At 50.6% G+C, this 13,507-nt stretch overlaps 1 protein-coding gene across 1 annotated transcript in view; it reads left to right on the top strand.

Annotated features, from left to right (window-relative positions):
• Positions 1–563: 563 nt before the first annotated feature.
• PPP1R16B (protein phosphatase 1 regulatory subunit 16B) overlaps positions 564–13,507 on the top strand; it is a gene marked incomplete at its 3' end in the record, with an annotated part of 60,852 nt that continues 47,908 nt past the window's right edge. Inside the window, exon 1 of the mRNA XM_082325567.1 lies at positions 564–631. The remainder of the gene's footprint in view (positions 632–13,507) is intronic.

The raw sequence follows: 13,507 nt of genomic DNA on the forward strand, positions 1-13,507 counted from the left end.
AACCTGCTGCCGGGCTTGGCTATTTATGCTGAAAAAAGGGCAAAACGGTTTCTAACCCGGATATCCTCCCCAGACTTCTAACTTCAGCGCAGGCAGCGGCAGCCCACATCTCGCGCCCAGCCAAAAGTCAGGGCAAATCTTGTCTACGGCCGCCGCGCTCGGCAGCCTCGGGAAGGCCGAGGCGCGACTGCAACCTTCCACCAAAACTTCAAGACCTTTTTTTTTTTTTTTTAATATTATTTATTTTTATTACCCCCCAGCCACACAAACAGCCCCACCCGCCCGCATGCGGACGAGCCCTCGTTTCCCGCAGGCCCTCCCCGCACCGCGGGAGGGAGGACGCTCCGCACCAGCCGCTCCCGCAGCATCCCCGGGGATGCTCCTCGGCTCCGCGCCTTCCACCTGCCGGGGCGGCGGGGCGGGCTGCGGCGCGCCGGCTCCGCGCCTCCTCCGCGGCCGCGGCTCCACCTCGGGGCGGAGCTGCGGCCGCAGCCGGAGCCGGAGGCGGGCGGGGGCCGGGGCCGGGGCTGCGCGGCGCCGCTGCCTGCCTGCCTGCCTGCCTGCCTGCCTGCCTGCCGGGGCGGCGGGAGCGCGGCGGCCGGGCCCGCTGCGCCGGGCGGAGCTGCCGCGGGTGAGTGCGGGGCCGGGGGCGCGGGGCCGGGTGGGCGGCGGAGCGGGGAGCGGGGCCGGCGGGGGCAGCGGCCGGCAGGGAGGGAGGCAGGGAGGCAGGCAGGGAGGGAGGGATGCTGCGGGCGCGGCGCCGGGGCTCGCCGCTCGCCTCCCCCCGGAGCGGTGCGTGTCCTCCCCCGCGGGGTCCCCGCCGCGGCCGGGGCAGCGGCTGCAATCACGCCGCGGAGTTTCGGTAACTCCAGCCCTGTGCAATCCTAGACCGGGCTGGCGAGAGTCACTTAAATAACGTAGCCCGCTTCCTTCCCCGGGTAGCACCGGGCACCCGGCTAATCCCTCGATAAATTGGGCTAACCTTGTCTTGGACGCACCTAATGATGAGGACGTAATTACCCCTTTAAGGCAGCTTTTACTCCACTGAACGACTGGCGTTAGTGTTTAAGTACACATTCGTACGTGGGTCATCATGCAAAACCCAAGACACTGAAGATGTGAATTTCTTGCATTGTTTGTGGCTGGGTTTTGCTTATTGCGTTTAGAAATCCCATCCCTTTTGGCAGGATTTGGGTGGGGAAGAAATATACTGGAGGTAGCGTAAATATAAGCAACCGTAATTCCTGAAATGGCATCAGGATTGCAAGTGCTGGTTTTCGTGCGAGATGAAGGTCTTTCTCAGAGGAGTCTCCTTCAGATACAGGCAGACCAGGCGAACTTCGGCCCCTTCTCCAGCATCTGAGGTGTCGGTGGTAGCGGTGCTTTCGGTTGACTCTGTTGACAGGCCAACAAGTTCATGTTTATATCTTTGCTTACTTACTGTGAAAAGATCTCTTCTGCAATGTGATAACTGCTCAGGGAGGAGAAGTGTGCTTCAAGCTACAATGGAGTAGCAGAGAAAGTGGCTTCTCACAAATTGTCAAGGAAAGCAGAGGGCTCACAAACCTGGGGGGAAAAAAAAACCCAACCCTCTCGGTTTGAGCCCTCCCGTGTTCCCTAACAAATGCTCAGGGAACCCCGGGAGAAGCGGCTGCCCCAGCTTTCACCTTGACCCACGTGTCCCGAGCCCTGCCGTTACTGTTAAGTGCTTTTTCACAGGTGGACGGGCCAAGCGCTGTTATGGTAGAAAGCAGAAGGGGTTTTTCTGGCTGGAACTGAATTTAATCTGGCGGGGGATCGTGTTCGTTGTGAAAGACGTAATGTATTAAATCCTGAATGTGAAGAATACTTTTTCATTTATGTTTTTCCCTTCCTTGTTTAATCTCTACACTATGGGTTGGACGAAAAACTGTGGGTGATATTGAAAATACTCTTATTGCATTATTTTTATGGGTTTTGCTTCAGGTCCTGAGATCTCTCATGTGGTTAAAAGAAAAAAAAAGTACTTATTTTCCTTCTGACTGGAAAACATAAGTGACTATTTCATAAGAAAAATAAGGTTTGAAGTATTGAACTTCAGATATCTGTGGTGGATGTGATGAAACGCTGAGATACCGCGTCTTCTTTTTGCCATCAAGACCACGTGTCCAGGCTGCCCGTTTCTAACAATGTCTTGTTGTTGAGTCCGTCGTTGCAGGAAAAATGACTCTGTGTGAGTGTGCTGGTACCAATTGTACCAGCTCCTTGGTGCTTCTGCAGCCACTTTGTTGGAACCTTACTTTCCCTTGGTTTAATAATTTATAAAATGCCTGTTGCCTCTAGGCACATTTCATCCAGTAAGAAGAAAAACATCAACCAGTGTTTACTGGTTACGGAGCCTGAGGTTGACAAATAATGAAGCTTTTGAGGGGATGTCTCATTTTTATCTTATATAAACTCACGAAAATGCAGGGTTTGTGCTAAAAGTCTTCTGAGGATGTTACTCCTTTCTTATCCCCATCCTTAAAAAGGTCTCTTGCCTGCTAGTGGCCAAGTGGGTTTTAACTGTGACCTTCCTTAACCTGTTTTTGGGTCTGCTTCTCTTTTTCGCTTTTACCTATGTCTGAGTCAAGTTTGGCAGCTCTCGGGTATTTAGTGGTTGCGAATTAAGATAGCAAAATCAGGTCCTACATCTTCACGGGCTTGGTTTCTTTGGCATGAAAGAGGTCAATCTCTTTTTGGGCAATAAATTGCCCTCTCAAATCCTCTGCCAGATACTTATGAACCACTATCATTAACTGCATTTTGAATCACTCATTGAGCTGGAGGGGGAAAATTGGCCTGCAGTTCATCTTGTCTCCTTTGAAACTGCTAAATGATGATTCAGTGACCTTAGTGGGCAAATTATATCACCAGCTAATTGGCCTAAGAAGAAAAACTTGCCTGATATCAGACGGACTGGCTGCTGCTGTTCTTCACTCTGAAACTCTCTGCTGCCTCAGGTGATACCTCCAGTTTCAAATACTTATGGGGTTTTTTTTGAGGCGCTGGGAAGGAGACAGAAACTCTTTCTGGTAGCCATACCCTTGCATGGCATCCACTCCACCTCCAGCACGTTTTGAAGGTATCGCCCCTTAAAGTATAAAAATCTTAACATTTCAAGCTTGCCTGTGGATATCCCTGTGGATCGCCATCTCCTCTTCCTCCTCAGAGGGTGAAACTGCTCACTGGGGTGTAATGTTTTTGGAGGACTTGGGATCCCCAGCAGAGCTGAATTTAGGAAGGAGGTGAAATCATGATGCGGGGACCCCGCTCATCACCTTGCCGTCCCCCTCCCTCCTTTGGCAAAGCCCTTTTCAGGAGCGATGTGCCTCTCCCCAGACGTGCCTGGCAGCTTTGTGGGCCGACGCTGGGCACGCGGGTCAGGATTAGACCCCGCGTGGGCAACGAAATGTGCTGTACGGCTGGTCGGGGCCGGGGAGAGCGGGACGGTGTGCTCTGCCGGCGTTAATGGTCAGCCCGACCTCGCTGCTTGTTTGCTTGTTGAAAATAATTCAGGGCTGGCGGCTTCTCTGCAAGGAGGGCTGTAATTGCAGGCGAGTGCTGGTGTAGAAGCATCCAGGCACGGCACGTTCAGCCCTCCTTGCTTAAAGAGCTGCGGGAGTGAGCCGGGATGTGTGAAAGGGGTCAGCTGTTGGCTTTTTACAAGGCTGTTAGTCGAGTTACACCACCTCCTAGGATGGCCTTGCCAGCTGGCTCATCCTTTAGGGAAGTTTAGAGGCTTATCGCAATCTTACTAGAAATCTGTCGTCTTCTATTAATCTACTCGTCTCTCCTCATCTCCGTTCCACGTGCTCCCTCGCTCATTCATTTCGACAGCACCATTCTGCCTGCGCTGCTGCCGGTTGACACCAGCTGTGCTGCTCGCCAAAGTCTTGTTTAGGTCATGTTCATTTGTAGACTGTTGCTTTTTGCTGTCCAGCATGATTTTTCTTCATATGTATAAAAATATATCCTACTTTTTAATTTTTTTTTTTGAAAGTGGCGCTCCTGAAAGGGCAGCAGAGCCTGGGTGCTTTGCTGGCTGGTGTGGAGGTGCAGGGGAGCTGTTGTATCCAGCAGAAATCAGGCTCCAGCTCTGAGTAACCGAAAGCCCAGTCCTGCTCGGCGGCGGGCTCAGCGTGGAGCACAGCGTGCCTTGCCGCTGGCAGCAGTGTAAGGGGCTGGTAATTGTGGATGCGAACCACCAGCTGCTTGCCCCTTCCCCTCCGAAATCAGGGTAGTTCCCACTTCAGGGGGGTAGCGCTGCACTTTGCTTGCACAAAGAGCACAGATGAAGGGCAGTGGAAAAAACTGTCGGACTTTGGGAGGGAAGGAGGTGAGAGGGGTGAACACTGTGCCCTGCATTTCATAGCAAAGCGGGAAAGCACTCATCAGTGAGACCTGATGATACTGGACTGAGTCTGAACTTGGCGGCACCCCTCAGCACCTCTGCTACCTGGGCCAAATGGTACTTTCAGAGTAATGCTTTTCTTCCTAATGGACCTTTTCCTTGCAAGTCTCACAGAAGCATGTCGATATTGGGGTTAACAGCCACGTAGGCACCAAGAAAAAAAAAAAAAAGAATAGCTTGAGGAAGGCTAAGCCTTAATACCCATACAAAGCAAACAAATGGTATATCGTTTGACGTGGATCAGGTGAGCTGCGAGATCTCTGGCTCTAGAGGCCCAGGTAGGGAACACAAAGCCTTTGACAAAGGTGGCTTGGCCACCCCTGCTTCCAGAGACAGCATCCACGTGCTGATGCAGGTATCCGTGCTGCCGGGAGCCACGTATCTGCCTCTCCCCTCGCCTTTTACAGGGATGCTCTTTCTCCTGCACAACACGTTTGCTATCCTTGAATGTTGCTAGCTGGCAGGGAGAGAGATCAGTGTGTTTTTCCAGAATAGTCAGCTGATTTCGTCCCATGGGAAGTGGTTGAAAAGCAGGAGACAGGTGGGTTGGCATTCCTGCATTATGCCTTCCATAATTCCAGCAAGAGAAGGATAAACTGAGGAGTGCAGTTGCTGGGTACTTTTCTATGTTTGCATTTGAAAAGGCTTGATAGGCTCTGATTAATGAGGCTAAATGGAAGCTTGGTAAACTCAAATGAACATCAAACGAAAATGGCTTTATAAGAAGGCTTTTGGTTGTGTGCAAAGTGCAGATTGTGGGTTTCGTCTAGCGCTGTTTAGTTTCCGCATGGGCTGTCCCCCTGCCGAGGTGTGTGCCTGTCGCCTGCTGCAGGAGTAGCTGCTGTGCAGCAGCTCCTGCCCCAGCGGTGTCTGTGCGGACCCTCCTGCAAGCCGTTGTTTCTTTCCTGGTTTAGGTGAATATAATGTTTCCAAATTTGGACTATCACGGCTGCATCCTGGAGCCCCCCATGTCCCCGTACCCAGGCTCTAATTAAGGATGCTCTAAAAGTGGCAGGCCAGCTACCATGGCCTTGCAGATCAGAACCATTGGCCTAATCTATTTTTAAAGTGAATTAAACTAGAAAAAGGTACTGCCACTCTAGAATAAGAAGTCACCTGGGGAGTTAACCCAGAACAGTTGTTCTGCTTTGAATTCGCACCCTATCTCACTTCAGAATAACTTTTCTTTCCATACATGCAAGCTCCGTAAGTGCAAAATACAGGGCATGACTTAAGCAAGATCACCCAACAGAGCTAGGAAAACATCGTCTTTTTCCCGAGGTCTTCTCTGCATCGTCTCCCAGCGATCCGCACACGCTCCTTAACTTAGGCATCCTTTTCTATAATGAATCTGCCCTGTTTCTTGCTTGATCCCTTGCAGAGATCTGCGCTCCTTTCCCACCCTCACCTCTTTGGTTTGCTGTAACACCCTGACTGCCAGCTCCCTGCAACCACCTCTGCTCTCCTCCCCTGTCCTCTGGGCGGCTGTTGTGCTGGTTGCACACAGTGAAACGAGCGTCCCGCGTCCTCATCCCTGCAGAGGTCCCTGGCAAGATTGCGCAAAGATCTTTTCTTAGGCTGGATGGGACCTTATCACCTTTCTGGGTGAGTCAGTGTGAGCACTGGGTAAGAGGCAGCATCAGGTGCCTTTTTCTACGCTGGAGCTGATAACCTGAGCTGGGCAGAGGTGGCGGGCGTAAATTATTTGCAACGGCTGACCTAGGCGCTGCTCTCGTGCTGCTCTCATCTTGCGTTGGCTGGGAGGAGGAGTGGGATATTTGCATGTTTTGAGTTGTGCTGAGACACTCTGCTGTTACACTGCTCCTTCGGATTTGTCAAGCTGAAGTTAAATGTACATAATTTTAACATCTCATGATTCTTTGGGGGCTGACTCATGTTTTTTTGGCCTGAATGAATCATAGCTCTTGAACTCCACTGCTAAATTCATTATGCAACAATTACAGGGTTGGAAATGCCACTCTAAGTGCACACAAACAAGCTGGCAGCAATTTTCCCCTCCTTTTCTCTCACCCTGTATTGCCCAGAGACCTCCCTTGTGAGTTTACTCATTAGCTCTTGCTTCTGCTCCATAGGTGAGGGGCTGCTTGGCACCCTGTCCTGATGCTGGAAGGGGCAGGAGTTGCAGGTTGGGTATTTCTGGAAGAGAAGAGAAGGGACAGCCTAGGAAGGAAGGCTGGAGATGCACAGCTTCGCTCATCGGAGCCAGTTGCCTTAATTTTGTCCCAACTGCTCCATGTGACGTTATGGTATAGTCATGGCACCTCTAATGATCCATATGGGAAAACCCCAACTATGAGGCATTGCTCTACAGTGGCTCCGTGTGGCAATAGTGGATGTTGGCAGCATTTCACAGGCACAAATTCTGCTTGATTACTTGCTCGGCAGCTCAAAGGTCAAATACCCATCAGAGGAGAAAGACCAAGGAAGACGTGAGCTCCATGCTGGCTGTGAAAGTATCTAGTAATACCCACCATAATTTTCTCTACTTTATGGTGCTAAACTGAGATTTGGGGATTTGTGTAGGGCTTGGCTTTTTATTACTGAGGTCTTGAGCAAGAGTTCATCTGGTATGTGAAATTCAGAGGGGCTTTGTACTGGGTGGGCTTTGCTTGCTGACTTGCTTAACCCCCCAAAGCAGCTGGTGGGAGCTGTGCTGTAGATCTGTCAGCGGGATGCAGAAGGGCCATCTCCACCATCTGCAGGATCAGGTTTCTGGCTTTAAGATGCCCCTGCTACCTGAATTTGACTTTCACTACAAGACCACTGATTTTTCTGCCATCCAAATAAAACTGCTTCTCAGAACAAATATTCAGCCGAGGTACATACAGAATGGCAGGGTGGGTACCTGTGCCCAGGAAGCCATCCAGAAAGTCTTCCTTAGGAGCAGCCGATCTTCCCAGCTGAAGTTCTGGCCCTTAAATCTCTGTATCTTTGGGAAGAGTCTCTCCCCTGGGCAGGTCTGGCTGTTTGCACACCCGGGCATGGCTGCACATCGAGACAGCAGAGGATGGCTAAAGCTTGTGCTCATGGGTGGACAAGGAGAGGGACCTTGGTTCTCCTTGGCCTGTGGCAGCCAAGCAGATGACAAGCCCTAGTGGTTGTAATCCCAGAAATGGCAGAAGCAAAGTAAGAATTAGACTGATGAGGAGGAGAGCAGTACCAGCAATACTGGTACCATGTTCATAGTCAAGTTAATGTAAAGTATCCAAAATCATATTTTCAAACTAGGGAGTGGTAAATATTTGATGAAACTGAATGTCAGAGCAACTGCATTGTCAGAGCAGCAAGTCAAGCCAATGTACCATCTCTGACTGTGGCCAAGAGTAGATGCAGAAAACATAGAAAGTAGGGCATGTATGGTGACGTGTAGGTTGATAACTGCGCCTAAAAATAAGGTACTTTAGAAACATAAAATCTGCCTTGCAAGCAAGGCAGTGGCAAGCTGCTCTGAGTGTCTGATTTAAGACTGAAACTGGTGATGTTGGCACTGCAGAAGGCTGTGCTAACATTTTGTTAGCATTTTGCTAGCAAAACATTTTGTTTCAATCTGGTGGTTTGCATCTAAGATAAGGCAAGCTACTCTGGAGCTGCGCTTGGGCAGAGGTGGAAGCGAGGCGGTGGCGGGGCTGTTGGCGGAGATGCTTTTCCTCAGCCAGGCCCCGCCGGCAGCAGCCTGCTTCCCGTGCAGGCTTTCTGCTGATGCACATTTAAAGGAGCCTTTGTCCTCTTGAAGTATTATGGTTCAACTTTCGAGAAGATGCACTTATAGTATTCCTGCTGGCTTCGAGGGAAAACAGTCTCGATTGCCCTGCGGTAACAGTATCTGGTGGTGCTGATCTTTGCTGCCTTTGTGGTGAATGGGCTGATACTGGTACCCTATAGCAACTATATGATGCTGCTTGTCGGCATGCTGCAGGGAAGCCTGACACTGTGCTGGAGGTCTGTTAGTGTGAGATCAGCAGCCTCAGGACCCCCTTCTTGCATGCTGGTGGCTGACCTTGACCTGCAAAGGCGAGGTGGACAGGAGGATGAATTTTTTTGAGTGGAGGGGGGTGGCATGTCTGTGGTTTAGCAGTGGAATAAGTAAGTCATTACGGAGTTCACCAAGGGGTAAGGGCCGTGCCTTAGATAACAAATCCAGATGTTCAAAGTGTATGGAGCAAAACATCCCACACTGTAGTGTGGATAATTCATTTTTCCCAAAGTCTCACCTCTTTACTCTCCCAGCAGAGCCTGCCGGCACCCCGCTGGTCCCTGCACAGCAGAGGCAGGTGGGCAGCACCATCCTGAGTAGATGTATGGGCTCCCTGACGGATGCAGGATGGGTCAGAGGGCACCTTTTTGTGTTATTTGGTTAAGATCTTTTGAGGATTATTGGTATGGTTATAGATATGCTCAACAGTGTCCATAAGCATTAGAGTTGAAAGCATTTTGTTAGCAATAATTAAATACAACTGCTATTTAAAAAGGATGAATCAGATTGTTGGGAAAAGCATCCTCTCTTAAATCTCCCACAAAATCAATATTCCTGTTGTCAGGTGTGTAGCAGACACTTTCAAATCCTGCCAGTTATATCCAAGCCCACCACAAAGCACCACATCATCCTGGCAGCAGCGCTTCTTACCAGTCTCCCAAAACCTCTCTTCATGCCACGGTGAGCTGTTTGGCATGTTTGGCTCTGGCACCTGCATGCTCAGAGTCAAGTGGTGGTTGTGCCCAGCTGGTGACCTCTGTCCCATGGCCAGGGACAAATGCCTGGTGCTAGTGGGCTCCGGTGGTGTTTGCTCCCGTGGTCTTGCAGTCTGGGGACCTCTCCTACCTTCTGCACAAGCTAGTGCTTCCCGCTGGACCTGAGCGTGGGTCACTCTGTGCTACAGTCTAGATGTCCAGCTTGGAAGTAGGTATCTCTTGACGTCAATGTTGTTACAGCAAACTCTAGCATGGATGTGCAGGGACAAGTCTTCTCTTGCATACCAGCATCATCTCCCAGCGTGAACCGAACATGCGTTGTCCCTTCCTCCCATCTGATTGTTGTTGTGGTGGCTTTGTTGGCTGCTGGCATTGTCACCGCGGTGCCATAAAGCTGGCAGAATCATGCCTTTGCCTTGGAAAGAGAAGAGCAAGGCAGGACTCTCTTCTGGTGGCAAAGAAACCAGAAAAAAATTAAAAATAGAGGAACGTAGTCCCATCGGATGGTAACTCGCTGGGGGGATGCTGTGTCCCCCAGCCTGCTGCAGAAAGGCACAGCCATGGTGGGCTGCGTAGCTGTACGGGGGCAAGTGGGATGCCCGCTCTCGCTGTCACCTCTGTGCGATGCACCGAGAGCGGGTATCCCCTGGGAAAAGCACATCCCTGTCAATAGCCCAGAGCCTGCAAAAGCCCTGCTGCTGAAACGTCCCATGTTGGCACGGCTTGAGGTGCCTAGGAGCTGTAAATGGAAAATCCAGGCACTTATCTAGCTTATTGCTGGGCCAGAATAGGGCTGTTCCCAGGATTTTTTTTTTTTTCATGGGCCAAATTGTGTGTAAGTGGCTTTAAACAATGGAAGGATTTCTGTTAAAAAGACTGGGGTGCGGGCAAATAGGGCTTTAACTTGTATGTTAAGGGAAGGGTGTGGGCTCTTGCAATGATGTTTTTGAGATTCTGTTGGAAATTAGCTTTGTTTTTTTCCCATGCCTTATTTTAAAGCCTGTTTTGGGGAAAAAATTGTTGTTGTTTTTCAAATTACAGATCTCTAAATGTGTAGTTTAAAATGTCAGGAAGGGGGATGCAGTTTTGGAAGACTCCACACATCTGTCTGTTGCCGGGCTGATAAAAAATGGAAGCTTTAACCAGAAAAACAAATAAAAGGAGGTAATATCACTGTCACAGATGGGTCAGGCTGCTTTCCCTGCAGGTGTCTGAACTGCAACCCACACTCACATATAATGTGCTGTGGAAAAAATAAATGAAGAGCTGAATCGGAGACTTATGCCCTCAATTAATTTTCGTTCCACATAATCGGAGCCGCTGCATGCTTTTCCTTCAGTATTTAACCGCCTGGCTCAGGAGATGGGGCTGCTCTCGTGCGAGGGAAGTTGGGATTCGGTTCATGTTTGCAGAGAAATCCTGTTCTGATCTTTCTTTCTTTGCCTAAGGGCAGGGATCCTGCTGCTCCTCTGATGCTAGAGATAAATTTTGTTAGCAGATACTTTTCTTTGGGAGAGCAAAGGGGAGAGGGGAGTGGTATGTAATGAATTCTTGAAGGAATAGAATTTCCTTGTCTTCAAGCATCGTCTTCTCTACAGGCCTCTGTGCTGCCTTGAGCCCGTGTCTGTGCTGTCCCGGGTACCGTCAGTGGGGAGCAGAGGGGAGAGCTTTGCTCACGGTTTGATGTGTACAGTCCTCATCTGTGGTGGGGTGACCCTGGCTGGACGCCAGGTGCCCACCAAAGCCGCTCTGTCACTGCCCTTCCTCAGCTGGGCAAGGGAGAGAAAAATACAACGAAAAGCTCATGGGTTGAGATCACTCACCAATTACTGTCACTGGCAAAACAGACTCGGCTTGGGGAAAAAAATTAATTTAATTTATTACCAATCAAATCAGAGTAGGATAATGAGAAACAGAACCAAATCTTAAAACACCTACCCCCCAGCCTTCCCTTCTTCACTCCTGATTTTCTCCACCTCCTCCCCGCCAGCGGCGCAGGGGGACGGGGAATGGGGGTTGTGGTCAGTTCATCACACGCTGTCTCTGCCGCTCCTTCCTCCCCAGGGGAGGACTCCTCACGCTCTGCCCCTGCTCTAGCGTGGGTCCCTCCCATGGCAGACAGTCCTCCACGAACTGCTCCAACGTGGGTCCTTCCCACGGGCTGCAGTTCTTCACCACCTGCTCCAGCGTGGGTCCCTTCCATGGGGTGCAGCCCTTCAGGAACGACTGCTCCAGCCTGGGTCCCCTGCGGGGTCACGAGCCCTGCCAGCAAACCTGCTCCAGCCTGGGCTCCTCTCTCCACGGGGCCACAGGTCCTGCCAGGAGCCTGCTCCAGCGCGGGCTTCCCACGGGGTCACAGCCTCCTTCGGGCATCCCCCTGCTCCGGCGTGGGGTCCTCCCTGGGCTGCAGGTGGATCTCTGCTCCACCATGGACCCCCACGGGCTGCAGGGCACAGCCTGCCTCACCATGGGCTTCCCCAGGGGCTGCGGGGGAATCTCTGCTCCGGCGCCTGGAGCAGCTCCTCCCCTCCTTCTGCAGTGACCTGGGTGGCTGCAGGGCTGTTCCCCTCACATATTCTCATTCTTCTCTTCTGACTGCTACTGGTGTTGCACAGGGGTTTTTTCCCTCTTTTAAATGTGTCATCACAGAGGCGCTACCACCATTGCTGATGGGCTCAGCCTTGGCCAGCGGTGGGTCCGTCTTGCAGCCGGCTGGCATCGGCTCTGTCGGACATGGGGGAAGCTTCTGGCAGCTTCTCACAGAAGCCGCCCCTGTAGCCCCCCCTGCTACCAAAACCTTGCCAGGCAAACCCAATACATTATCTAAGGAAAAAAATGAATTAGTACAATTAGTGTGTGCTCTCTGCAGATTTACAGGCTGTTGAATAGCTTTCTCTATTGCACTAGGTTAACAGGGGATGGCTTGTTTTGGTGTGTAGTTTGAACTTGAGCCCCGAACTTAGTTTCTGACTTTTAACTCAATTCAAAATTGCAGTAAGATTTTCAAGTTCAAAGTAACAGAAATGTCCCTCTCCCTTCTCTGCAGCAAGCTGATGGCCAAGAGCCCAGGGTGTCTGTTTTTACTGATTGACCGATCGACCTGAAAGCAGGAGGCAAACCTGAGGTTTCACCCTCAGAAAGCACAAGGGGGCTGAGCAGGTTCTGTAGCTCCAATGCACCCTCGAAGGTGCACCCAGCGCCGGGTCTGGAGCTACGCCTCGCCCTGGGGGCTGGAAGAGCCCACTCTGCCGGTGGATGTGGAGGGAGAGCCAGCAAGAGTAGAGCTTGGCTGCCTCATCTCGGGAGCCTGGGTGATAAGTAGGATGCTAGGGAATAAAAATGGAGAGGGGGAGGAAGAACCGCAAACTTGTAGTGAACGTAAAAACTATCCACATAAAAGTTCTGGATTTGAAAATCTACCCAGGCAAGGACAGTTTAATGCAGAAAAGTGGCAGCCTTAAGAGAGCTGTGTGGAGCAGACATAGAAAAGAGCATTTGCTTTATGGAGCTTCTAGATAAAGGTTTTCTAGAACACCTCCAAGTCCTGCTGCCTCGCACTGGGAATTGGGCTTAAGGAGTAGCTTTGCACAAGAACCACGTGGAGGGAAGCAAGCGTTGGGCTGGTCTACCTCTAATACTCTGGCTTGCTCCGAAATCACGCGTGTAAGCTCTGCTTGGGCTTGTGTCCTACTAAAGCAAAGCCCTGTGTGGCTGCAGCCGTGTCCACTGAACCCAAACACCCAGCTCTTCAGCTTAATGCTAACGATAGGAGCTTAATGACCGGCGTGTATGCGTCTGGGGACCATCACCAGATTTGTTTTGCTCATCACTGGGGTGGCACTGGAAAGAGCAGCCTGTTTCTGAGCACGCTGATGTGGGGGAGGTCTGCTTGGCACAGAAGGTCTTTTTTTAAGGAAGCCCACGTTGAAATATTGATAGGAAAAAGAATGTATATTGTGCTGTGTTGAGTGTTTACAGGAAATAATATAGTGAAAATACTGAGGGGCTTTCCTCAAACAACTGCCAATATTGTTAGGAGTGGAACAGTTGGGAGGAGAAAAGAATGAGGCACTTAAAATTTTCTATTACCAGCATTGGCTCCAAAGACATTTTTTTTGACTTGCTGTTTTGCTTTGTTCTTCTTGCTTGTATTTCATTCCCACTGCTAGGAAGGAGCTCATTGAAGAGGGAGAGATTATCTGGAACTAGAGATAAAGCAGCCAAACCAAAATGATTTTAATTCTCTGGGGAAGAATTTAGCTTTAAATTTTGAGCTTTCCGTTAAACTAGAAAAATAACTTGTGTTGATGCACCTTCACCACCAAACTTACCTTTGCATCAAGCAGCAATGAAACTTCCTTTGCT

Source organism: Platalea leucorodia, assembly GCF_965183815.1.
Source record: "Platalea leucorodia genome assembly, chromosome: 13".
Classification (NCBI taxonomy): domain Eukaryota; kingdom Metazoa; phylum Chordata; class Aves; order Pelecaniformes; family Threskiornithidae; genus Platalea; species Platalea leucorodia.